The 27,984-nt window shown below is 40.0% G+C and overlaps 1 protein-coding gene and 1 long non-coding RNA gene across 11 annotated transcripts in view; one reads left to right on the forward strand and one right to left on the reverse strand.

The window, feature by feature from the left end:
* The window catches only part of CDH13 (cadherin 13), a 1,150,740-nt gene that overhangs the window by 103,140 nt on the left and 1,019,616 nt on the right, over nucleotides 1–27,984 (forward strand). The gene's annotated exons all lie outside the window — the stretch shown is intronic.
* On the reverse strand, nucleotides 10–27,962 carry LOC143659828 (uncharacterized). Of its 5 annotated transcripts, XR_013163775.1 has the most exons (5): nucleotides 27,548–27,962; nucleotides 25,515–25,687; nucleotides 24,359–24,639; nucleotides 17,340–17,462; nucleotides 10–893 (listed from the first exon to the last, which is right to left on the reverse strand). It is a non-coding gene; the product is annotated as an uncharacterized LOC143659828 (long non-coding RNA). The 5 variants fall into 5 exon arrangements; XR_013163777.1 differs by lacking the exon at nucleotides 10–893 and having other exon boundaries at nucleotides 16,900–17,462; nucleotides 24,359–24,450; XR_013163778.1 differs by lacking the exon at nucleotides 10–893 and having other exon boundaries at nucleotides 16,900–17,462; nucleotides 24,506–24,639.

The following is a 27,984-nucleotide window of genomic DNA, read 5'->3' on the forward strand; positions in this document are numbered from 1 at the left end:
TTTTTGGGTGCATGGTCTGGGAAACAAACCCAAGTCTCCTGTGTGGAAGGTGAGTATTTTACCACTGATTTGTTCTGTTCTTAAGTTCTGCTCTAACTTCCCATACCATCTCCATTAACATTGGCTTCAAGTATTCTGCCATGGATTCATTTAAGAGATAACACCTAAATCTATATCTCAATTCCTAAATTTTCTAGAACAGTTTCACTTGTTTGCTGGGCATCTGGACATTGCAATGGCATTCAAATTCATCTCGTAAGGAGCCAAACTCAATCTGGCTTACTAATTTTGTTTAGAGGTACTGTCATTCACTTGGTCAGCCAGACTGGAAACCAAGGATCCCACTTTTTATCATCCCTCTTTGCTGCCCTCCAGCTCAGCTCAGTGGTCTTGTCCTGTGCTTGTAAATTCAACCATCTCTCTATTTCTCTCCTTTGCCTTTCCCTGCCACTTCCATTTCATCCCTCGTGTCATACAACAGGGTCTATGTTGCCTTCCACCAATCAAGGAAAAACAACTGTAAAACCTCCTTATTGTGCAAAGGGAGGCTGACACATATGATTCTCAAAATGATCTTACTATTAGCCAGTAAGTATATAAATAGAATGCCAGAGAAGAATGTTCCGCCCCTGTCAGTCTTCTCTTTCAGACATCAGCAATATATTGCAATGCACAGGAAGTCCATTAGCATGGTGGTAATTTGAGGGTGGCTTCTCACTATAGTCTATTTATCTCCCTGAGCTCTGCCCCTAGGTGCAAAGATTTAACTCTGCAGAGCAGATAGTACCTTCTCCGTTCTTCTCTCCTTTCCCGCTTCTTCCACGACCTGTGGTTTTTTCGCTGCTTTTCTTATTCAATCTTCACACATTCACTATGGAACTGGTGCGTGTGTCCTATGGTGGGGATAAGAGTTAATCTTTCATTGGGCGTTACTGACTATATAACAAGAACGAATGATCATGTGGTAAGAATGTTTGTGCTTGTATGTGGTTATGTATCCTAAATAGAAAAAAGAGTTATCTTTGCCTTCTAAGAGTCTTTGCTAAAATATGATGGGGTGTACAAAAGGAGAGCAAAGGAGGAGAGACTCAGGGCTCTGTTTTGCCTTATAATAAAAGGTGGACTAGTTACAAAGTAATCAGGACTTTCCATTGTGGACATAAACATTACCTCATCTTCATTTGCTTGTTGTGCTGAAACAGAGTCTGATTTCTTACCTGGCTTTACTTATATCACTCAGAGTCCCTTAGTTGTTTAATGTCAAGATTCAGGAAAGCGAAGGTGTAGAGTAAAGAGTGAATAGGAAATATTCCCCCAGTTGGAGTCCCCAGCTAACATCTTCATTCTAAAACCTTCATGGTTCAGCAATGTTGCTTTTTAACACACCATCCTCCTGCTCTAAAACTTTTAGTGGCTCACAAGCCAGTTTCCAAATGTCTTAGTCTGGTGTTTGACCCCATCCCTGCTCCATCTTGTCTTAGTATACATTTCCAGTTTACCTTTTCATGATTCTACGTGTTGTACCCAAACAAAACTACTGGCGATAGTAGGTATACATCTTTCAGGGTCAATGTTCATGGCAGCATCTGTACCATTTCCTTTTTCCTGAGTGTTCTCCTCTCTTTCCATATACAAATCCTCTACTCCTCTATAGTGCCTCTTGGAGAAAATGCCTTCATCTCTTTCAGTGAGAATCAGCTGTGTGTGCTCTGAATTTTCATATAACTTTGGTGGTGCTTTCCATGTCACACTTGTCACCTATTCTTGTGACCATCATTATTCATACGCATGTCTTATCTTATTTGTCCTGCACATCTAGGGCCCCTGGAGGTCATTGGCTATGTCTTATTACTTTCTACATTCTGTGTCTCACATATCATAGACCTTCAAAAGCCCTTTGGTGGGCTAATTTATTGCATAAATGAATTAAATATTCAAAGGCGCATTTAACAAAATACGTTTTACTATTCCACTTTTTGGAAACATATCTTCATGTTCCCCATTCCACAAGGTACCAATTGGATGCATCAACTTTCCATCTTTTATTCTTGAGTGTTGTCTTAATTGCATAAACTTTTATTTTTTTTTCATTAAGGTAATTTGTTAATTACCTAACCAGATATGACTTAACTATTATATCTTTGGATAATTTGATAAGTTAGAGGGAAAAGTCCTCTTCTGACCCTGTGCCCTCATGAATGATTTAGGCAACCTGATCATTCTGCTTATGGAAAAAGAAATTATCCTCTACCTCAGTTGTGTAATTTGGGTCAGCTACAGATGGCCAGACCCTACTTATAAGGGGGGAGGAACTCACCACCAAGAATTCTGATTTTAATTCAGACTTATAGACATTTCTGCAATGAATCATACCTTTCCTCAGGCTTTTTGAAGTTTTCATCATGAAAAATGATCTCATTGTTTCACTAAATTTACATTGTTTCACTAAATTTAAAGAGCAAAAGGAAACCAAGTAACATTTTATAAAGGTAAGAAATCATGTACAACTACTTCTATGCCTTGTTTGAGCAATGAGCGGAATTTAATAAAAAATAAAACTAGAAGAGAAAGTGCTACTTTAAGTTAATGGAAGGTACAAGGATTTGTCTCTAATTATTTAAACACAGTGTAAATCTTGGCTCAACCACGTTGCAAACAACACTTCACCTTTGCATAAGAAAAGGAAAATGTAGTGGCATTTATTCTTATGTCAGCCTTTTCATAATATTAACAAGTTAAAAAAAAAAGTTGGCCATGAATTGTGAACCATGTATATGCCACCTGCAATACTTATCTAAACAGTCCATATTCAGAATGGAATATTGTTTAATGTTTTTTAACACTCAATGAACTTTCTTTTCCCCAGAAGGATAACTTGGACTTTTGGTGTTGGATAAATGAGAAAATATGATGAACACAAAGATTCAATATCTCCAGATATTCAAAACAATTTGCATGTAGAAACAAATTACAACCGAAAACACTGTTTCCCTGGCAAACATTTCTTTATCCTAATGAGCAGAATGAGAAAGTCTATCACATTCTGATTAAAAAGCCTCCATAACCCCCAACAGGTTGCTGCTTACCTATAACATTGGCCAGGAGGAAGCAGCAATGATGTAAATATTCTTTTTTTACGACAGGGAACTGAGCCCATGTCTGCCCATTTAGCATTTTATTCTAATGTATGTCAGCCCCACAAAATCAATGGTCGATTGATTTCTTATGTAAAACTTGTGAGCACTTTAATTCTGGAAGGAAATTCATCAGCAACTTCCAGTTGATAAAATGATATTCTGCAATTGGAAGGACTGGGCTACATTTAATCATTAGAAACTTCAAACTGTATTATTCCACTTTCCACATAATGTACGGAATATTAGCCCAACTCAGTTTCTTTATAAGTGTCTTTAAACCAAGGTGGGCTATTTCTGGAAATTGAAGGGAAAGAAACACACCACTGTAGTAGTTAGCCTTTGCCATAATAATGCCGCATAACAAACCATGCCAAAACTCAGTGGCTTATACATCTGTTGATTGGCTGAGGAGTTGGCTGATCTTGGCTGGACTCACAGGGCTTGGGTCAGATTGTAGGTTTTACCCAAGCCTGCCCCACGTGTGTCTCATTCTTCTGGAAACAGCAGGCCTCCTGCTTCATGTTCTTTTCCTGGTGGAGACTGAAAGTGCTCAGCTGGTATGAAGAAACACTGAATGTCTAGGTAGGAACTGGCGCACAATCACTTGTACAAAGCAAGTCCTCTGGCTGAACGCAACATCAATGGGAGAATATTCTAGTTAAAGAACAGCACAGTCACATAGCAAAGGGGAGTGGTAGAAATTGGGGGGAAAAGCATTCTATGACAACTACTTTAGTAGTTTTGTTTTGTTTTGTTTTTTCTTTTAAAGCGATTAATCACTGATAATGGGATGCCTCTCCCTTTGTTTTCTGTCTAATTTTTAAAAGTGTATATATATATGACTTTTAAATCTAAAGGCCGAGCAAACATTTTCTTGCAGTCATCCTTGACCTCTCTTTTTCTCTCATTCTCAAAATGACTCCAGGCTTTCCCCACTTTCTAAAATACGATACTTGACTGTCCATCCTCTGCTCAAAATCATGCCAATGAATCCCTACTGTTCACTGATTTAGTTCAAATCCTTAAGGCTGACGTCATAAGGTACTCTCTTTCATCTATATGCTTGCACACCTCTTTGTCTTTGCACATGCTATTTCATCTTTAGGGGCACTTTCTCTCTTCCACCTGCCTGGTGAATTCTTGTTTATTTCTCACAGTCCAGGTCAAACCTTACAACCTCTGGATATCCTTCACTGATCCCCTGGAGAGTTTACTGCATCCTTATTTGTGGTTTCCTAGTATTTTATATATTATGTCCATATAGCACTTAGAGTGATAGGCTGGGTTTATTTGTTCATGTGCTTATTTTTCTACTAGGCTATGAAATCCTTGAAGATTTCAATCCTTGAAGGGTCTATGTCTCATCCATTTTCTATCCTCAGCACCCATTCCTTTACCTGAAATGCAGTAGGCTTCAAATCAGGTTGTTGGACTGAACTGAAACAGATTTTAAAATAAGGATTCTTTTTTAAGAAACAGAAATGGCCAGAGCACATGTAGTATGTTCAATCTCACTTATAATTAAGGGGACTAAAAAAATAATAATAATAATATTATGCAAGATGCCATTTTTACTTGTCAAACTGGCAATTATGCAAGGACAGGTAACTGCTGAAGGGAGTGAGTATAAATGACATCATTTAGAGATATTTATCATTACATTTTAAGAGACTTCAAAGTATTCTTATGCGTTGACCCACAAATGAGATTTCAAATAATTAATCAAGTGGAAATGGAAATGTGAATTTTTTAATATAGGGTTATTGATTGTAGCTCTGTTTATTATAGGGAAAAATTGAAATTCTCCAACTTAACATGGGAGGGGTTAAATAAATCATAATATAGTCATAGCACTGGGCAAAAAAAAATTTCAGTTAATAAGAAGGATAGATAATAAAATGGAGAAATGTTATACTATATTTTTCCTACAGAAGAATTAGGTTATAAAATAGTATACAGAGCATACTATATAATCCCAGCTTTGCAAAATGCAATGGGCTATCAATATTTGCATCCTATCTGAGCAGAAAACTGGCCTTGATGGAAATATAGCCAAATATTAGCCCCAATTACCTCTGGGTAATGACATTAACAAAATGATTTTAATTTTTTTTTGTGCTTTTGTCTGGCTTCCAAATTTTCCACAATGAGCATGCATAACATTTATAGTAGATGAAAAGATCTAAAAATATTTTCTTAACATATAATTATGATACAGTAACTTGTATTGTTAAGTGTGCTTGTGAGAACTTTAAATTAATGATTTTGTATAGCACTTTACCTCATACATAAACTTTGCTACTTTTGAGCCTCGATGCTTGTTTATTTTTAGACTGGCTTCCATTTTTCTTCTGTAATTAACTAAGAATTGAAATGAATTTTCTAAATAGAATTGTTCTTAATATAATGTGAAATTCTGTTTTCCTTAGTGTAATTGTACCTAAGTGAAAGTAACTGCAACAAAAACTATAAAGGAAACTAAAGTAGGAATGCGATGTATAATTTCCTTTTGCATAATTGTAACTCCAAAGGATGCATACTCCTGGCAGAAAAGCAATTTTAGTTATATCACAACAAATGCCATAATTAAAAATAGAAACTATCCATCATGCACTGAGAAAAGCTGATCATGAACTGTAAGTCTCAAGAATATACTGAAAAATTCTTCCATGAGTTCATTAAAAATAAATTGATTGGTTTAATTCCAGCTAAAGTAGAGTATGTGGCATAATGTAATTTTTAAGTGTGTAAAATTGCTGATTACACATTTAGAATAAATTTATATTAAGATAACAAGTAACAATTAAGAACATTTTATTATAGAACTATTGGAACATTATAAAAGTAAACAGAATAGTATAATAAACCCTATGTATCCAACACCCGTGCCATTTATTTTTCTTTTCTGGCACAATCTCTGTCTGGGGATGATTCTAAACAACTAAATCTTAATTCCTAATGTTTACTTTTGTTTGTCTGTTTTTGTTTTTTTTTGGGGGTGCAGGGTCCGGGAATCAAACCCGGGTCTCCCACAGAAAAGGTGAGCATTCTACCCCTGAATGACCTGTGCACCCTCTAATGCTTACTTTTTGGCTTCATCTTATGGTCAAAGCCAATTTTAAACAGCAGTGACCATTTTAACAGTTGTGGGCTATGGCTTATACTTTTTTTTTGAAGACATCATTTAGCTTAGAACAAATGCACTAGCAAGGACATTAAAAGATTTTTCATCCAGACAAAGAACGAACGCACTATAATTCATTTTCACAATTAACAGGACAGATCCAAACTCTTTGGCTTTCTTTTCCTTAGTCAGCATAAAAGGCAGGCATGGGGAGAGTTACCAAGTATGGCTCTTCCCCAAGCTGTTAATGTTTTCTCAACATTCCTTTACAAGTTCCTGCTCTTCATCTTTTGTGTAAAAGAACCATGCCATATATTTATTTTTCAAAGTAAAAATGTCTTATTTTGTAAACATAACATATATAGAAAAAATATCAAACTGTTCAGACATATGTTATTAAACGAGGTTTTCTAATAGAAATATTTGGAATTGTTATATTGACTGATGGATTAATTGATTGACTTGTTTATCAAGTATGTATTAGGCGCCTCCCATATACCCAGTACTGTTCTAGTGGAAAAAATGGTGAACGAGATAGAGATGGGGTCCCATCTCCAAAGCTCAAAGTTTTCTCCAGCTCTCTCTTGTTGGAGAGATGAAAGAAGCTTTCGGCTCAGGAAATGTTGACTCTAGCTTATCTCCCCTTTTTGGCTTAGGTCTATCCTTCCTACCCCAGCTCAGTTAACAGGGAGGGGAGGATCCCCTCTCCCAGCCCGTGGAAGAGTTCCAACAGTCACAACCTCAAGAAGAGAAGCAAATGCACAATTGGAACAGACCCAAAAAGCAAAGTAAAAGGATGACGGTTACAAGAGTAATTATAGTAAACACTGAAAAATAGTGTCTGTCTAAGGCTCTAATTTTCTCCCTCTCGTAGTCATTTTTCATAGGCTGAACTTCCTGCACTTCAGAGGGACTGAACCAGAATGTCCATCTCTCTGTGGGTAGCATTAGCTTGAATTTGGGGTTGCTGCCTCTGGTTCCTCGTGATCTTTTTGAAACACAGGAGGAGATTTTGTGAACCCAGTTTGTCCACTTGATCTATTTTAGCATCACACTTCCTTTTTTATAGACATAAATCTCTGGCCTGATTTCCAAAATATCACGTCTTTCCCTCATTAATATCATATCCCCCTGACCCCAACCCTACATGCTCTGTGGAGGAGCTATAACAGGGTTAAAGAAAAGATGCCCCCTCCCCGATTCTTGGCCAAACATTAGTAAGCTGCCATTTTTGAGGGCTTGCTTTATGCCAGACGCTGCAGTGAGTGCTTCCATGGATGCTGTCTCGTTTTGAGCTTCATGCTCTGGTTCATGGGTCAGGTGCATTTATATCCCTGTTTTACAGATGAGGAAACTGAGGCCCAGATAACTTTCACTTCTTGCAGAGATATCTGGTGGGAGCAACACCCAATGTCTCACTCGAACCCAGAGCTCATGCTTACCACGCATGTTCTGCTCTCCGAAGGCATGTGAATAGCGGTGTCTCTCACAGGCAGTGGTGAAAGAATTACCTTTTCTCTTGTGCAGAAACTCTGCATTTTGAGAAGCTATTTTTGCAGCAGAAATGCAGTCCAGTGATAAAGTAACAAAAAACTAGAGCCCAGATTCAAACTTGTTACTCCACCATGCTTTAGCAGTGCTGGGAAACAAAAGAATGCTGGGTTAACTGAGACTCAGGCTGAATTGGAAGCACTGCAGATGGGTCGATGCCCTTTCAATAGTAGTTTTTGTTCCTGGGCCGTGCTAAGGAATTCTAGCTGGAGAAGAATTTCTTGCCTTTACAGGTTATCAGAGGTACAACGTATAGCTTAGGACTGGTTTAGAGTCTTCTAAAATGATTTTCTCTTTTAAAAAAAGTAAAGTCAAGTCAGCAATAATAATGTGACAGAATGTCTGAAAAAGAAACTAAAGACTAACATTCATCCCTAATCCCACCACTCTGATAAGACTATCATTTTGAATGTTTCTCTTTCATTCTTTTTCTCAGAAATTTTTACCTGGTTATCATCATAGGATGCAGGCAATTACCAATCTTCTTTTTCTTATAAATGCTTAGTTATAAGCATTTTCCCCATGTTATTACAGCTCTCCATAGTCATTATTTTTCACAATGATATATCACTGAATTAATAAACTATTATTTAAGTATCCATTTCCATATCACTGAGCATTTAGATTGTTCATTGTGAGGCTGCAAGGATGAAATTTCGTCTTCTAATATTCCAGAGAATAATTTTCTAGAAATATTACCGAGTCAAAAACCACGAATAATTTTGATTCTTAGTGCATACATATTGCTAATTGCTTTGCAGACTATTGTAATAGTTGATAACCCCACCAGAATTACACTTATAAGTTTAATTATACCATCCTCACTCAGCATTAGCCATCATCACTTTTAAGTATATTTGGTAAATTAAGTGGCAAAAATGTATTTTCCTTTTAATGAATTCCTAAATAATTTTCAAATACAGAGGACAGTACTCTGACATCCTCTTTGGAATTTCAGCAAGTCTGGAGTGTTTTCCTCATAGGAAAGCAGAGTGTTCCCATTATGGACAAGGAAATGGACTCATAAATTTGGGATTTTTTTTTTTCAGGCCAGCCACTTCCAATGAGAAACAAAGAATTAATCTAATTTTTTCCATTTTTAAAAATGCTGTTATTATCTTGGGGGAAAATGACAGTTTTGCCTTTTATAAGTAATTGTGAAAAATTCCTCTATGAGTGAAGTTGTACTATCAAGTAATAGATTTTCACTTAAAATGCCAAGAGACATGCTAGAAGAAGTTACTTCCCTTGTCTTCTTCTTAAGTGGTTTATTTGTACATACATATGTATAAAATCTCATTTTCCTAAAACCTGGGAAAATTCCAAAATTTTTTTACCTTGTAAAATTTTCCAACTTAAACCAAAATTGTAAGAATAGAGACCATATAATATGGAGGCAAAACAATAAAGAATAGTTTATTGATCAGAATCATGATTTGAACGATTCTTTATTGCTTGGGGTTTTTTTTTTTTGTCTCCATTTGATGCAGTCTCCATTTGAGGTGGTTGTCTGTAATAATTCAACATCTCGGAATGATGTTTAGGGACTAGTTTTGTGATTAGAGTAGCTCCATCCGATTCAGTTTTGTATCCCTGACATTAGAAATTGTTGTGGAAACAGTGGACATTTGGTCTATATTGTTGAATTGATTGTTAAATTGCTTCAGACCACCCCTATGCAAAGCACTGTCTAATAGAATGTGCTTGCTATCAAAAAAGGTAAAACGTATGCTCCCTCCATGCAAGGAATTTTATTTCCAGTTAGGCTATTTAATCAGAATGAAATGTTGCAGGACCAGAGATGAAAAAATTGCTCTGCCTAGAGAAAGCAGCCCAGCAGCAGCATCAACTGGGGGCAAGTTAGAAATACAGAAAGTCAAGCTCTGCCCGAAACCTCCTGCACTGAAGTGTGCATTTAACTAGATCCCCAGATGATCTGTGACTTGTATGTACTTTAAAGCTTGAGGATTGCTTATTTAGGTAGCTTTGGTTTCTTTTTATATACCCTTTAGGTATAAGAGTTCTGGGTTCTTTCATATGTAGGGAGACTCCCTCCTTCCTTGCCTGCCTTCTTTCCTCCCTCTCTCTTTCCTTCCCTTCCTCCCTCCCTTTCTCTCTTTCTCCCTCTCTACCGTGTTTTTCAAAGTGTGGTCTCTGGACCAGCAGCTTCAGCAGCGCCTGAGAACTTGTTAGGACTGAATTCTTGGACCTCACATGGACCTAACGGAGAGGTGTTAGTATCTAAAAAGTCTTCCAGGGCGTTCTGGTGGCTAATGTTTGAGAATTTCTGCTTTAGCACAAACAAGATCTGAATTGGCTGGTGAAATACAAGATTATAGACTTTAAATCCATTCACAAATTAACGTTCCTAAAGATGTTTTTTCTTTTTTTTTCTTTTAGTGTCTGAATACTGTGAATGTTGTGTGTTATGTCAACTCTCAGGATTTAGGAATAGCATAAAAAAAATAAACCTGCTAGTACTAGTTAGTATTAGAATTCCAAAGGTAAAATTAGAACCATGTTCTTCACTTGGGCATCTCCCAAATGTGACAGAATGGCTGATTAACAACAGAAAGCCCATTTGTTTCTAACCAGGAAACACCCATCTTTTAAAAACTAAGACACGCCTTTAGAAAGTTGTTAATACCTAGAAAACTTTACATCGGGACTCATATTGTAGACGTAGGTTCCATTTGACTTTCTCTGTATTTCCCAGATGCAGAAAAATCCATTTTATAGTCTTCTGTGGCTCCAGAATCTCTTTCTCTGAGTCTCCCATCAGGCCGAAGAGCTGGTCAGTAACATATGATGCTCTGGCCTTTCAGCATCTAACTGATGATTCGGCCAAAGTCCTGGATGGTTCTCTGCAGTCTAATGTGCAACTACTCGGAAAAGAGACTGGGCCACAAACGCCAGGCAGTCAGTCTCATTCCTGCAAGTCATTCATGTTCCCACCAAGAAGGGCTTTGATTCCATTGCATTTAGCAGTTAATTTACTAAGCAGAGTGTGTTTTGACTGGTATTGGCTTTTATTCTGACCTCCAGGACAAGATGATCACCTGTGTCTTAGGTGTGTGTGTGATTTGATAGTCAAAATGGGCTTTGAGTCACTTCTTGGCAGTGCCGAAAGGAAATTCTTCTGAGACAGATATGTGAGGTCTTTTTGCTTGGATGGCAATCTTGATATGATAAGCAATGTATTGCAGTTGCTAAAAACCAAATCCAAACATAAAGTGATTACCCTAAGCTCTGTTAAAAATTATGCATTGCACTGAAACTGAGGCATGTTGGCCCCTCTCTGCTTGTCACTGATCAGAATACACCTAGAGGGTTAGGGACATCTAGAAGCTTAGGTGGAAGTTTAAGGGGAATGAGAGGCCAAGGAGGGTCTAAGTAGGGGTGGGCTTGCTCTTATTTTGGTGGTGGGTGTAGGACAGATTGGGTGAGAGGGGTGAAAAATAAATGTTGGAGTACCTGGTATTAAAGAACTAGTCATAAAAATGCAGTGAAAACCATACATAATCTGCCAGTGCATCAACAGCAACCAGGATGATGATGAGGAGGAGGATGATGAGGATGATGATGATGATGACTACTGATGACAATGATGGTGACGACGATGATGATGATGACGATGATGATGATGACTACTGATGACAGTGATGGTGATGATGATGATGATGACAGTGATGATGATGATGATGATTTTGATCATGATGATGATTACTGATGACAGTGATGATGATGATGATTTTGATGGTGATGATGATGATGACGATGATGATGATGATGCCTACTGATGACAGTGATGATGATGATGACGATGATGATGATGACTACTGATGACAGTGATGATGAGGATGATGATGATGAGGATGATAGCTACCTCTATCCCGAGCACTTTATACATGAGATCTCCTCTATTACTCAAAACAAAGATCTGTGGTAAAAGCTACTGTTAAGCTGGTGCTATAGATAAGACAACTCAACATAAATACGTAACTTGCTCAAAGTCATGTACACAGTGGCAGAGCTAGGTCTAAAGCCCATGATTATGTAATTGTGTCACATGCATGACCCTACTCCTGAGCTCTCATTCATTGTGTGAGAGCTTCCTTAAACCTAATATATTTAATAATTTTTCACATGGTCAACTAGACTATTCCTTAAAGATCATATTTCCTTTTCCCTCCCCCCTTATTTTTTTGCTTATTTTACCAGCACCTAACATATACCCAGGCCTATAGAAGATGCTCAATGATACTTTTTGAATGACTAATTGAAAGAATTAATATATGGTAAGGTAAGAGCACCCTGTTCCCAGAAATAAGGAACTTAAGACTAGCAGGCTTCTCTTTAAGTATTCTGGTGCTGGTATTTCTGGTATTAGGCCAGAGATCATATTAGGAATCCTCAATGGCCTTTTATGACCAACAGTCATGGAGATGCTGCATCAAAAGAAGACTCTCATTCTAAACATCTGTTGCATGATTCCTGAAAGAGAGAGGTTGAGTCAAGTGAACAGAGGTCAATTTCAAAGGCAGTAAAACTTTGGGGACCAAAGCAGGGACACAGAGCTCAGGAAGCAGAGGGTGGGGTGTCACAGCCAGAAATAAGTGTCTTTTTAATGCTGAGTTAGGAAACACACTCAGTCCTGATCAAAGCAAGCAGAGGTTTCCTGAACCTTAAGGAAGGATATCTGCTTTTGTATTCTGGTTTTGAAAAGTCCACCTCAGAGTGCTGGGCCTGAGTGTCTGCTCTCTCATCCTTGGTATTTCTCTTGTGGTTTCTACTGCTCACTCTCTCCTGTGGGTGCATATGTCAGACCCAATCCATCTCCCCTTGCTCACCTCTGTCAAATCTGAGAGTTACTAGAGTAACATTCTCATGCAAGGCAGAAGGAGGTCCCAGAGCAAGCCTAAAAGCTGAGCTCATTCCTGCTGACAGTTCTCTTAGAGTCAGGTCCTCAGACGGAGAAGGAATACTTTAGATAATAGCACTTCTGGTCTTCTGATAATGAAAAGGACAACATATCTGAAATGATGCTTCCAGCTGGCCAGGGTCAGACAGAATGGTAAGGAGAAGTTCTTTAAGTCCATCTGGAGCTTGTTAGCATTGAAAATTGCAAGAGATTGGCAAAGATGGCTCCTTTTCCCGAAAGCACAGGCAAAAACTTTGATTTACAATTATGGTTGAGTGCTTTCTTTTGGCAAATATTAACTAAGCACTGTTAATGCTAGGATTGGTCACTGAAAACAAGTGCATTCAAATATTCCCCATTTGTACACATAAGCTCTAAACCATAACACTGATGGAAAAAAAAGCCAGTCATCAGCAATTTGCAAAAGTTACAATGTTGGTCTTCTCACTAGCAACTCAACTGGACTCCTTCCATGCTTCCTTCATCCTGAGAATCCTCCCAGTTCACTACTTATGAATCTCTGTAATCTTTAGCACGTGTTGTGACAGAGAAAGCCAGGCACTTCCCTTGTCACTGTGATAGACAAGGAAAAGAGAATGTGACAATCAGCAATGGCTTCATGGGCTAATGACCAGGGCAGTCACAGAGAGCTGACACCAGATTCAGGAGAGGGCCCCGAGCTTGGGGGTTAATGCTTTGTGGTCAGTGCTCATGAAATCCTTATTTTTTAAATTTGTGTTGGTGTTTTATAAATGAATTCCAATGGGACAATAAGGCTGCACGCTGGACTCAGAGCTGAGGCTCACATATACCACTTCTTGCTTCCTCCCTACCTCCCTGGGTTGGGTTCTTGGCCACCTGCTCTCCAACTTACCCAGCTACTACTCCCCACTCCGTTCACTCCAGTGGGGCCTCAGTGCAGGTACAGGGAGCATCAGGTAGGGTCAAGTGCACGTGCCCTACAGACAGAGTCATGGGGCAGGGCTCCTGGAGCCCACACACCCGTCTGCACTCACCCCACAAACATTCTCGTGCCCAGTGGAGCAAGACATTAAATTGCACATAGAAACCACTGTGGAGCACTAGTGAGTTCACAAGAAAAAAAGAAAGATAAAAGTTTTTCCCTTTTTGCATGAGCAGCACCAGGAATCGAACCTGGGTCTCCTGCATGGCAGGTGAGAATTCTGCCACTGAACTGCCATGGCACCACCCTTCTGTACTTTTTGAACAAGGCATGTCACATTTGCATTTTGTACCAGGCCCCACAAATTATGTAGCCAGCCCCAGCTCCAGCTGTTAGTGTTTATAGCACACAGTCAATGAGAGTGACTTTTGTCCTTGCAGTGCACGAGAAAATTAGGTCCCACATGTGAGGATGGAAGCTCATTCTGGAGTGCAAACGCCTAGGAAAGCAGCCCAATGGAGGCCAGTCCTGCCCTCACCCCAGAAGCTTATTGGTTGTATCTGTCTCCTAGAAACACACTGGCTAAAGCATGATCAAAGAATAGCCATGTTGACCCATATGAATATTCCTCTAATTTTTCTGCTGCCAAATTTGGTGAAATGAAATGATGACTGCAATGAGCAGAATTTCCTCCAAAGCAGCAGCATGGGGAATGAGCATGTTATTTACAGTCTAAACCAACCAGGCAGGTCCTTGACAACAAAGACATGCCCTTCCTCTTCACCCAATTCCCTTCTTATCATGTCAATAGGATGGCTGGAGGTGCAGGAACAAGGAATAGGATAATAACTGAGAAGGTAACTAATGGTGGGTTTCTGTCAACTGTCAACATCTGTTCCTAGACCCTAGCAGGACAGATAGCAGTGGGTAGAAAGGATTTCTGTTTTGGGGTGCTCTTTTGTTCCCCCTTCCCCTCCCTTATCTACCATGCTCTAGGTGTGTGGATCAGTTTTTCTTGCAGTCCTTAACTTCCTAAATGACTTAATCCACAGTCTTGTTTCCAGCAGGTACTTACATGTGTCTTGATTTATTGATACAAGTCCAAATTGATGTACGCCCTAACTCTAATACATGTGACCTTTCCATTTGAAAATATCCAATTCTAAGTCTCTGGTGGCTTGCTGGAAAATAGCAAACATCTGCTCAAACAAGTTTAGTAAAATGCATAATTATTGGGAGGACACAAGGGCAGGAAGTTCAGCCAGGCTTCCAATGGGCCAGAGCCAGGAGGCAGAATACCGTACCCCAGGGAAACTGGCCACCTCTCGCCAGTGGTTTGCAAACCCCGATTTATAGCATTTGCCTGTTTCCGTGGTTTGAATATTCCCACCATGGCCAGCTTCAAACCACGGAAGTGGTGTCACTGAATGTGGAGTCGGAAAGGGAAGTTCAGTCACAAGCCATTGTCTAGAATTCTTAACTCACAAGCATAGGTAATAGTAAAATGTAGCAAAGTGATAGTTTTGAGTATTTGTTGCCTTTGCTTTTAAGATAATGTATTTTATTCAAGTGCATATAATTTAATTTTTAATAACATCTATGCTTGACAACTGGCTCACAAAACTGCAAATAACTCTTGTGACCTAGTCCATGCCAGCACCTGGCCATCATTGTTTCCTTCCCGGGAGGAGAAGGGGTCTTGGTATAGAAGGAAAAGACTGGCAGAAGAAATTAATGCTTGGCATCTATAATTCAGTTTCTCCTAATGAGGTATTTTTTGGCACAGTTCAAAACTAATAGAGCATACCATCTCAAAAACAATACCCAGATCTGTTCTTGTTCTCCTTTACCCCATACCTCTCCAAGCATTTCTTCCTGTGCCTAACCGAGGGTTTTCTGCTAGTCTTAGGAGTATGACTTATCCTCTCTATAATGATAACTGTTGAGCCTCAGAACTGTGCATTTTCAGCTATGCCCTTGATATTATCATGTGAGTATCCCACCATCACTTCGAATCCAAGCATTCAGAACTGAACTTTACCCCCGCCACCCAATTCTGCCTAACCAAATGGCAGTGTGCTATAATGAGAGAAATGGACCTTCATTCTAGTGCCAAATTATACCCCTATCTTAGCTATGTGACCATGGACAAGTCAGGGATTCTCCCAGGTGTTGGTTTTGCCATCTGACAAAAGAAAATGAACTTGATCTTGGTCCATGGTTTTCACTCCATGTTCTACGGAGCCCTTGATTTGGAGGATCCCCTGGGGAGTGCTCTAGGAATCAAGAGAGGGGCTGCTCTGGAGGAGTCTTGAACTCTCCATCCTCCCTTCAGCCAGGGCCAGTCTTTTTTTCCTTTCATAGAATGAAGTTGCATGAAAGATTTCTATTGTGAAAATGTTATACAGTAAATTTTGTGCATTACCAAATCAGATGATCTGTCTGAGCCCCTCTAGGTTCCATGGCTCTTCAGTTGGCCCTTAAACTTCTAGTGGCTTTAAAGCCACAGTGGTGGCAGCTCAAGACTGCAGAACTGTCTATAACTCTTCTATAGTTCATACCATAAGGTCAGGGGTGGGGTTCTCTTCAACCCTGAACATAGCCTATGGATGTTCTTATATTTCATATTAAATTCGCATTTAGTGTTCTACAGATACTTTTCCTGTCTTTCTCTGTCTCAGTGTCCCAAATCCTAATTTTTTAACAGTCCATGTGTCTCCTTGGCTATTATTTCTAAATAGAAATAAATGGAGATTGATAATCATTGCTGAATAAATGAATAAAGGGTTATTTGAATGAATGTCTGAATGAATTCCATCAGGGAAAATTACTGTTTAATTTCATCTTGGGGCCTGTATTTCAGTGTAGTAAATATCTGTTGTCCTATTAAAGAGGCTGGTTGTGAATCAGCTTTTCTCACCAGCTTCCTGTTTTATGGAAAAGTGGTAATTTCAGGTGGCAAGTTTTTGGTGTTCCTGAGAATTGCCATAAAACGTACATTTTGTTTCCATTAATGCCGAGCTCTCTTTAGTGCAGACAAGGCTTTTGCACAAAGGCAGACAGTAGCTCATTCTCTGTTCAGGGCTGTTGGATCAATATTGTTATAGTTTGATTGATTTATTAATTTACTTAGATTTCTAAGCAGCTCTACCTTTTGCTGTGATGGTTGATATAGCAAAATGCAAACCAGCTTCCAAAAGACCTTTGTTATGGTAGACTCTTGATAATGATCTCTGAAAGCCAACTCATTTCATTTGCATCCTTTTATTAATAATACAAAAACACCTAAACCTCAACCAGTGCTTGTCACAGTTAGTGGGTACTTTATGAGCCAAGAGTGCACATGAGGGTATTTTTGGTTCATTATTGGGTTTCTGTAATTGAAATGACATTTCATGAGAGCAATCATGTATTATGAGGGGAAACGCAAACCAACCCAGTGGTTTCAAAATCCTCATTGCTATAACCAGAAAATACACATTTCTTAGAAGTATGTGTTTATATGTGTGTACATGCACACACATACATGTGCATACATATGCAAGCATGCGCACACATTGGCATGGATGGGCTTGATGAAATAGATGCAGGGTCTCTTTGTTCCAAATCCAATTGGTTCCACAGGGACTAGGTAGATATTAACCATCCATCCACTGCAGCCATCCTCCATCTTTCTCTCTTTCTCTGATGCTTGAGTCTTACCTGCTAGCTGCTAGGGAGGTGCCTGTTATTCAGTCCTCAGTGATGGTGTGTGAGGGCAGCAGAGCTTTAGTGAGTCTTTGCTTCTGAGTTTCTGACTTTTTGGCAGTGATTGCATTGAGAAACCTAGGGAATAACAAAAGAACCTCTTTAAGCAAGTTGTGTCTGGGAAGATTAGAGAAGGTAGTGCAAAGAAGGATTAATTTGAAGTCTCTAAAGAGGTAATCTTGTTCAAATAATAGTTTTTCTCATGACCATATTTTCTCAGGTGGCTTGTTACTGATGGGGTGTTCAATTTTCTGAAATATTTTAAAGCTTTTTAGATCCTCTCTTCCTCCCTTCAATTTCTTTATTCTTATTTTCTCATTCTGGTGCATCATCCATTTGTTCATTTATTCAGTCCTTTTTTAATTCATTCATTCATTCATTAGTTCAACTGGCATTTACTGATGATTAAGATGAACAAAGTTTCTGACCTCAAGTAAGTGGGGCAAAAGCAAAACAAAACAAAACAAAACTCACTAGAATCTACTGTGGCAGGGCTGAACTTCACATGGCTTTTGGGCATCTCCTGGACTTACTGAGTGTTTGGCATTTATTTTCATTGATGGGTCATGACTTGTTAAGTATTTTGCAAGTCAAAATTATCATAAGAGTTATGACAGTAACAAGAACACAATGAAGAAAATGTGGTGAAATGATTTAAATTGTTTGGAGCTCAGGAAGGGGTCCAAAAGACTGTAGAGGCTTAGGCAGGAAAGAGCTCTAGGTGGAAGGAGTCACTGGAGTGGAAAGGAAGTACTGCAGGTGGTGTTTTTTATTTAAATGCATGGCAACACACTTTGTTTAGAATGTTCAATGTTTGAGCTCTGGCAGAGAACAGTTTTTGAGGGGGTGGCTTTTGAAAGTTGTGTATTTTCATTTGTTGCTAGGATGGGTTGGCCAGGAACTTGTTGGTTAGGTGAATAAGTACTGTCTGTAAATTGGTTATGGCCAAAAAATATGTGGGAAAGAAAAGGTCCCTTGCTCTCAATGACAAGTGAGGAGTGTTACCCTCATGCCAAAGGGCAAACGTTGAGACTCAGGGGTTAGGGCTGTTCTAATTATAATAATGGTCACCATTTATTGAACCAAGCACTGTGCTGAGTCCTACCTGTGTACTGTCTCCTTTTGTCCACCTGGGAGCCCAAGGTGATTGGGTGGTGTGGGTCCTATAGCAGTTACTTATCTAAGTCACTTAGCCTCTTTCAGCCTCAGTTTGCCTTCTGAAAATAGACATCATTAAATAAGAAATGCTTGTTGTATGTTTGGCACAGTGTCAGCAAGAGAGGGAGAAATCAATTTGTTTCAGAGTATTAGCTGGTATTAGCACTCCTCTCTCCCTTTTACAGATGAGGAAATAGAGGCTGAAAAGGGCCCAGCTGAATGTGAGCAGGACTAATCAGCACCCTGAGAAGAAAAAATTCATGGGAGATCCTAGTAGAATGGAAAATTATCTAACGCTCAGAGTGATAGCCAGAACAACTCCCAACAATGTGTGATCATCACATTGCAACTATTACATACTGATCTCTTTGGGTTCCCATAAATTCCATGAGGGCAGGGACTTTAGTCTTATTCTGTTCACTCCTGGATTCCCACCTATAGCCATGCCTGGCACAACAAGCATCTTTGTTGGTAGTCGTCTTTTCATTTATCCTCTTTCTTTGCCTGGCAAACCCCTACCTACCCAACAGGATCCATGGAACATTCACCCCCAGCCTTGCCAACTCCTCAAGACTCGGTCATTCTGTCCATGCTTCCCATCCAGCTTTTAGTTTACACATTGGTTATTGTGCCTTGCATGTTGCACTGTTTTATACTGCTCTCCTGCCTATTGACCTACTTTCTGTGGACTTCTCTAAGTCAGGGATCCCTTTGAATCCCTTAGTGTCCCTGGCTCCTGGCTCAGGATTGGTTTAGAGCAGGCACTTCACACATATTTGATTAAATGCCCACAAATACCTTCATTTGCCTCTGAACAGTTTTCAAGATATTTGAACATCTCACAGAAACCCCTAAGCCTAAAGACCTTTGTTATGGGTTCATAGGTTTTCAAAGAATGTTGTACCTAGAGATTAGCAGGCTGTCACATGCCTGGGAGGAAGCCTTGGAGCAAAAGCCAGGCAGGAGCTCTGAAAGAAGTATGTCAATGTTTAATTGTGAGAGATAGTTGCTCTGCCCAGAGGGCTTCTAGGACAACTTAGCCTCAGGTTAAAGCTCAACTTCTGGTAATTGATTGGGTGGAAGCAATTTGACTATTGCAGCTTGGAAGTGAGAGTTTTGATAATAATAATGCTAAAATGTTACTTATTGATACATTTTGGGACTACACATTTGTTGATGTGCCTCCAGCCTGACAAGGGCAGGAAAGACTGGTTGCATGGTCAGACAAGGGTCTGGTGGGTCCCCAGGCCCCTACGCTGACTACCTAGTTTCTAAGGGACCAAGTCAGAAAAGTCCTGGACAAAACCAGGTTGCTGGTGAATACTCTTTTGGCATGTATTAATTTGGCTCTTAGAGCTGCAAGGGAAGAGATACACTCAGGTTGTATTGGAGCAATGGAGACTTGAGCCATAAGGGTGATGGGAATCTCAGGGGACTTGAACACCTGTGCCTTCCAGAGATTGGATCCCAATTGCAAAACTGGAAAGAGAGTTAAGATCCCAGATCAAGTAACTGGGTTTTCATATCACCACCTCAGCCCAGGGAATTGTTGCTATCACCCAACAGTGATATTTGCTTTGCTTCTGCATCTCTTCTACTACGTCTCCTTTTAGCTGAACAATCCTCTCACTTTTAGCCTAGTTCAGATTCTGATTGGGCAAAACCTTTAGGCCACTGTCCAGGCTATAGATTAGCTGCTCTTAGGGCGCATGTCTGCTTCATGCCAATTAGCTGTGACCAGAGGAGGGGACACTGGGTACAGACTTAGTTGGCTCCCCTAAGCTTATCTACTGGAGGAGACACTTTGCAGCACCCTGATAGTTCACCGCCCTGAATGCCTTTCTCTCCCTCCTCTACTTAAGACTTTCTCAGCACCGGTAGCTTGCTAGGCAGAAAGCAGGTGAGTCTTGAAAGTGTGGACAGAGTAGCTGCTGAGGGGTCACTCTTGGCCAGTGGGAGACAGTTACCTATGGCAGGAATGGGATCATTAACATAGCATAACACAGCCCAGCACAACCTGATATAACATAACACAACACAATATAACATAATGTAGCATAACATAACATATAATGTGATATGCAACATATAACATAAAACATAATGTTTACATAATCTGGATATTGATGTTTCCCCTTTCCCTGTCTCATTTTTCCACTTCCTCACTTGGGCTTCTTGGGATCAATTCTAAAATATATCATCTGCACCAAAGTCTTTGTCTCAGGTCTACTTTTGGGGGAACTCAAACTTAGACAAGAAATTATTATACCCATTTCCAGGAAGATCAGGGCATACCTATGCCAGGGACTGTGTATTTTGGGCTTCACCCAAATAAAATTGGGTTTCCTACACTGAATGTTTCTATAATGCAAATCAGCTTACATGCAATTATGGGAAATCAGTAAAATATAAAAATTATTTTAGTTCCCGTGCAATTTTCCCTAGAACATTGGGTATTCTGCACCACCAAGAGATATAGCTGAATGAAATCTGAGTGCAGCAAGTCACAGTGGAAACAGAAAGGTCTCTGCAATTTCCCCAAACTTTTTCCTCCTGATTCACCTAGGCAAGTCCTCCGTCTTGCAAGTGCTTGTTGAGTAGTTCCCTGATCTGGATGAATTGTGCTCTGTCTCCATAATTCATCTGCCCCAATCCTTCCTCACAGCTTTCCAAATACTAAAATATTTTAGTATTTTATTCTTCAACTTACCTTCACTTTTTAAAAAGTAAACCTCATATATTTACTGCATTTTCTCTTAATTATTTAGAATTTATCACATCTTTTCAACCTTATCAGTTCCTTTTAAAAACAATTAGGATTATGAATGTTTGCATTAATCCTCTGGTTAAAAATGCACAAAGATTTGGAGTAGTCTGCCCTAACCCTATCTTTTCTATAAACCCTGTATTTAGTGCACAATTTCTCCGAGCATGACATTTTTCAGGAAAATAAATGTTGTCCAGGGCACCTATCTGGGGGCTTCCCAAGCCCAGGAAGATCCATGCCATTTAGGCAGACGTGGACAGCTTGCCGTGGGTGCTTTCTAAAGGGGGTGGTGAGAAGGAGGGCACTACAATCCTGGCAATAATGCAAGTTGAGATATGGTGCGATGGATGATTGGCAGTTAGCTCTGGGCCTTTGTCCAGCCTGTTCTCCAAAGGGGGAGGGCTGAATTCTTACCTACTGCTGGGGAAGGGTGGGGGTATTAGTCCAGAAGGGGTCCGCATCATGATCATTTGGGTTTCCTGTCAATTGTGTCCAGTATAAGTTTCATTATTGTTGCTTATATAATTTTATAACAGTATAAGCCAACTGAAAAGTTGTATTTTATTACTTTCATGATATTGCAATCCTTATCTTAGATGATTCATATTTCCAAACCCATTTGCAGAATGTGGCAGGTTTACTTTATTTATTGAATATTTCTGCTTTATGCTAGGAATCACACTAGAGGGTTATATACATTATTATTTCCATGTGTGATAAATACTAATATTTCCGTTTCTCAGACGAAAACACCATGGCACAGAGAATTTGGGGAGCAGCGAGGTGTCAGGACTATATATATATGAACTCGACTTTCATATTCTTTCTACCCCAGCAAGTTGCCTCTGGATAAATTATGTGGGTCACTTGGTTTCATTATGCGGTGTTGTGTTACAGATATGCTGGTTGAGCCCAAGGGAAAGCAATGGCAAAAGGGGAGTTACTAGTATTGGTAACTCAGACATGATTAAAAACTGTGCAGACCTTCAAAAAGTATTTTATTCTTCACTTATTTCATTTCTCAGTGCCCTCCATTCATAGCTTTTTCCATATTGCGTTGTTCTAAGGAGAATGTGACATGGTTTTGAGGAGGAGAAATTAGAAAGCTCAGAAATATGGAGCGATGCTTAACAGTTTTTATTCCCTCCAATTTATTTGATATTGTGTCTATCTGTCCATCCTTCCATCCATCCATCTCCAAGTAGGAAAAGTCAAAACATAACTTTAGATAATAGAAAAATGGTTTCTGTTTACACTAAGCTCTTATAGGAAAGATATACATTAAGAGCACCAAAGCTATAAGACAAAGATAAATGGCAATTTCAGCACACGGAAGGCTTGCTGAATTTTTGACTTTGCCATGTGGAGTTGTAAAATGAAGCCACACGTCAGGGACATGAGGGCAGTGCTGGGGGAAATAGCAAGCGTCTTAGCTGGTGTGTTTCCCTTCTCTTCCCCAAGTGAGCCTGCACCTCAGACTTTGCTGGTTTTATTCTCTATTTCCTCAAAGACAAAATGAGATAAAAAGATGAAATGAATGCAATGATTGCTAAGGTTCCCTTTCTGCTCCAACAAATGCTCTGATTTTCAGGATTTCCAAGCGTTGCGTGGCATTAAAATTGATTACCTCTAAATTGTTATCTACTATTCATAAAAAGAAAATTATTCAAGCTAGTATTTTTTGGCACCAGGTTTACTCGTGACTTTTCTAAAATATTAGCTGTTAATGCACAAAAATTCTCAAGCAGTGGAGCTACTGTAGAGTATTAATAGAAAATATATGTGAGAGGATGCTATTTAATAAACCTCTAAGTCAGTAATTCTAATGATTCAAACTGACTTCAGTGTTCCACTAATTAGAAGTGAAACTCTCAGTTTTGCTTCTTTAGTCTGTGGCTTCCCCACCTCAGTCTGTTCTCTGATGGCCTTGTTTCTAGCTGGTCACTTCCTCCAGGTCTGCTAACTAAAGTCCTCTGGCCAAACAGCGGGACTGCTGGACTTGGGAGAGGGTGGCCCTGGAATGCTTTGAGTGAAGACTTGGGGGCTAAAAGCAATAGACCTGCTGTGCTAGAGGTTGCATCTGTTTATTAATGCTGTGAGGAAGTTGCTTCTGTTTATAAATGTTTTTTTCTTAATCATGAGGCTCCTACTCATGGGTGGTTTGAAAAATAGGCAGCACCTTGACATGTGTAGCTTTATTTTAAGTGCATGAATATGGGGGTCCAGCCACACCAGCCTTCTTGCTAGTCCTAGAACCAGCTGTTAGGGACCCCCCACCTCAGGGCCATTGTACATGCTGTTCTCACCACCTGGAAGTACCCCAGCCCCCACCCCATATCTTCCTGGCTAATTCTTCCTTTCAGTTAGAATCTTGCTCAAAAGTCACCTTTTCACAGAGGTCATCTTAAATAAAATAGCATCCCTCTTTCTTATATAAAATAGCCTCTCTCCTGACTCCTGTTCTTCTCTATCCCCTAACCCTGGGATACAAGGGTTGTCACCTTGTCACAGCCCTTGTCCCCTCCCAAAATAGTAGATATTCTACATGTGTTTAGTTTGTGTCTCCTCCTCTGGAATGCACACTCTGTGATGTGGGCTTTTTGGCTGTTTTGGTCATTGCTTCATCCCCAGGCCTCGCAGAGCACCAGCGGCATGGCAGACACAGAGGAAGTATTTACTAAAAGAAGAAATGAAGAGACACATGCAGAGCCACGCCCCTGACCAACACGTCAGGCCAAAAGACACTCTTTACCTTAAAGAGCACAGTGCCTGGCACAATTTGGCCTTTCATAAATATTTATCGAAAACAAAGCTGAACAGATGAATGACAGCCATTCATTCATTAGGTGCATAACTCAACTCCTGAGTTTTGACAGGATAAGAATAGAATAGTAAGACCAGAGTCTGGGGGCCAGAGAGTTTACAGCTGAGTTCTAGTTGTGAATCACAGATTTGAGCCACATGGCCATGACAATGTGCCAAGTCTGTTTTTTCATCTGTGATTAAGTGATAACTACAATAATAATAATAATAATCTTGAAATACCTACCTTTTTAGCTTCTGGTGAGGATTAGGTGAGATACTGCATGGAAAGCAACAAGCCAGCTCTGGGCAGTTGTAAAAGTTGCGCACACGCATACCCTAAAACAGTAAGTCTGGAGCCTGGGAATGCAGCCAGCCTTCCTCCATCTCTCACCTGTGGGGGAGGATTCTGACGCTGTCCATCTGGCTTTGTCCCCATCCACACCCTGGGAGGAGGGTCCCTCCTGGAAGGAGAAGTGGATGGAAGGAGAAGGCTCACCTCTACATCTGGGGGAGGGATAGAAGGACCTGGGGGAGTGAGGAAAGTAGGCGTGAGAGCAAAAAGGGCATTTAATAGGGAGGTCCCATTGCATCCTTGGTGAGGTTCAAAAAGAGGTGTGATTTGTGTCCATTTGTCTCACAGCTGTATCCCAGGGCCTCACACAGTGCCTGGCCCATAAAAGATTTGTGGCTGGATCAGTGTGTGTTAGATAAATGAAGAAGAGACAAATCATTTTGGAGTTAATTTTGATTGCTGATTTGGAGCCCTTCACCCATGAGATTGAACCCCACTCACAAGGTCACTTCATTCTTTCTTAAGCCATTCAGTTCTTCATGGACTCTCACCTTCGTATAGTTTATGTATGTGTCAGACCAAGTTGAATGTCATTTTTCCTATCACTTTTTTTTAGAGACTAGTAATTGCATCTTTTGATCAACAGTGAATTTCAGAATTCTGTTGGTTAACCCCCTCTCAAGGCCCCAATTACTATGACTCTAAGCCCCTCTAGAATGCTAAGGTAAGGCAAAGATACTGCTATTGTCAAACCCCCATCTTTAGCTCAATTCAGTGAGCTTCCACTGAGTGCCCAGCACTAAAAGTCGTAAATGGAAATTGATTCCCGATTCCTTCTATTTTAACTGTCAAAACTATAAACTGTATTGTTTCTGGTAGAAAACCCACCAAGAGCCCCCACTGAGTGCCCCTTTGCCGTCGCCCAGTGTTGACACTGATGACACAGTGCCAATGGGGAACTGTATTATGGATGGTTATTTATTACAAGAAGATCACGTGGCAGAAAAAAGAATAATTTTCTAAGCATGTAATTTCTTATACCAGGAGCTTCTCAATGGAAAGGCATTCTAAGGAAGGCATAATTGCTAATTCCTGGTGTTAAACATACCTCTGAGGAGTGTTCAGAGTCCGTTTCTGTGAGAGCCACTTCCTCCTTCATACCAAGGAAAAGAGTGAGGAAGAACTAAACTTTCACTGAACGTCTACTCAGGGCCAGGGCCTGTGAGTTCCAAGACATTGTTTTCTCCTTATAATGACTTGAAAGTGACATGGAATTATCACCTGTATAAAAGAGAACAGATTCTCTCAGGTCTTAACTAACTTCTTATGCAGTCACCTCCCAAGTGATGCGAGATGTGAATGTAAGTCTGTGTAACACTTAAGTCCAAGCATCTTGGGACCCCCGAGTGACTCTGTGTCCTAAGGTGATATTTCTTATCCAAGCTTAAGGACTGAGACATCCACAAGGGCTGCCTGCTCAAATTGCATCCTTCGCTGTCTTACTTCACTGCCTCAAAGTCTACTGTGAAAGCCACTCTTCCGAAATGCTACAGGGGTCTTCTTTAGGTTTCTGCTAAAATGGCTTGTGCTATGTGGGATGCCTAACATGAACTGATTTTAAGCCAGGGAAAATGTGTAGAATTTAGGTCAAGGTGTACTGAGAATAACTTGCAGAGCCCACAAATCCAAAGCTGTTACACTTAATGCCAGATTCAGGCTGTTTCTAAAGGATCCAAACTCTCCCCTTTACTCTGGAGAGAATTTGGGAATGGCCTGAGTCTAGGGTACACTGTCTTGCCAAAAGAGCCAAATGCTGCAGGGATTCTGGACTCAGTTAAACCTGGGTTTGCGTCCTGGGTCTATCAGTTAGCCACTGCATCCTCGGGACCTATCTAAGCTGATAGTTGGATCCTGACTCTAGCACCTTTGAATTCTGGGCACACAAACTTCAGCCTGTTTAGCTTTGGGCAAATCACTTCATCTATTGAGGCTTAGTTTCCTCATCAGAAAAATGGGGATATGAGTGCATCCCCCTTAGGGTTGTTTTGAAGATTAAATGAGGTAATGCGTGAAAGCTCTTGACCTAATGCCTGGCTTAGACAGCTCAACATCAAGTAATAATAGTAGTTGTGGTTGCATTGTGGTTGCTGTCTTTATATCATTACCCAGTTGAGTAATTCGTGAATTACTTTCTTCTCAACTTAGGTGAGATGTCCTTTGCCTGTAAAATATAATATTTACCCTACATTTGAAAAATCCCACTGTTTTATTATGAAACTACTCAAACCCACGGAATAGATTAATTTGGCATGGAACACCCATGTACTTGCCACCTAGATTGTATCATTAACAATTTACTACCCTTACTGCACCCCATCTCTCTTCCTCTCTGCATCCCACCCTTCATCCATTAATCTATCATAGGTTCTGATTTGATGCATTTCAGAGTAAATTGCATTTCAGAAGTAAATTGGTTTACTTCTCCCCATAAATATTTCCACATGCTGATCATTAACTGAAGTTTGCTATCTGTTTGCCCCATCTGAGTAGTGGGGCGTGAGTTGGGTTGAGTCTGGTGGTTCAGGACAAGTAGATGAACAAGAAAAGGAGTAATTGTTCTCATGTGTAAGTAGAATAAATATGAAGTGACATCATGGATTTTCCTTGTAGCTAATCGAAATGCTTCTCCTTGCTATACCATTATGCAACATAAGCCTTATTTCCTAAACTAAACTGAAACTTAGTGTCTTACTATTGACGGGTGCAAAGTTTCATAAAATTTTGTTTATTGTGCTCCCTATAGTGACCTGCTCATGGGAGACCCTCGATAGATGCTTGCTAATTGCAAACCTCTCACTTGGCTGATCATTCTGCCAATTAGTTTTACTGATATTTAGGGACTGGACTGAATTGACCATTTTGTCCACTATAGTCTTTGCAGCAGCTTTATCTGCCAACTTGGCCTTCCAAAGGACATGCGTGGGAACTGGGCAATAGGGACTTTCCATTTTACCACTACAACATGGTAGCATACAGACGTCAAATTCATGGTGTACAGTGATTTCTTGTCTGCAAAAATACAGTATAGTATCAATCCTTTTCTTACTACTCTGAAGTTAAAGTAGAAAACATTATCCCTACCTTCAAATGCTTGACGCCCTAGACTTCCAGCCTAAGGCTTAGGTGTGTTCACAGCCCAGTGACATCTCCACTGGAGGAGGAATATGGCCAGATAGCCACTGGACATCAGTCTTCAACCTTGCCTTGTTTCTTTCCTCCTTAACACAGCTGATTTTTCTCAGTTAAAATGGACTCCGACAGCGTAACAAAGAAGATCAGAAGCAATTCAGTGGTAGTAGATTCCCTCTGACACCTTTAATATTTTGTATTTTGTAAACATTTCAAGGTAGCTTGAAGGTCCCTCATTTTCTCATGAGGACTGGGCACAAATGTGCAAGAGTGATCATTGTGATGAAATCTCTCTGATTAAAAGGACAGCTAGTGAAATCGAGATGGAATATCAAATTCAGAAACATCATTAGTGGGATTCTATTTTGGTGAGGTCTAATCTTCTGTGA

Source organism: Tamandua tetradactyla, chromosome 16 (assembly GCF_023851605.1).
Source record: "Tamandua tetradactyla isolate mTamTet1 chromosome 16, mTamTet1.pri, whole genome shotgun sequence".
Classification (NCBI taxonomy): Eukaryota; Metazoa; Chordata; class Mammalia; order Pilosa; family Myrmecophagidae; genus Tamandua; species Tamandua tetradactyla.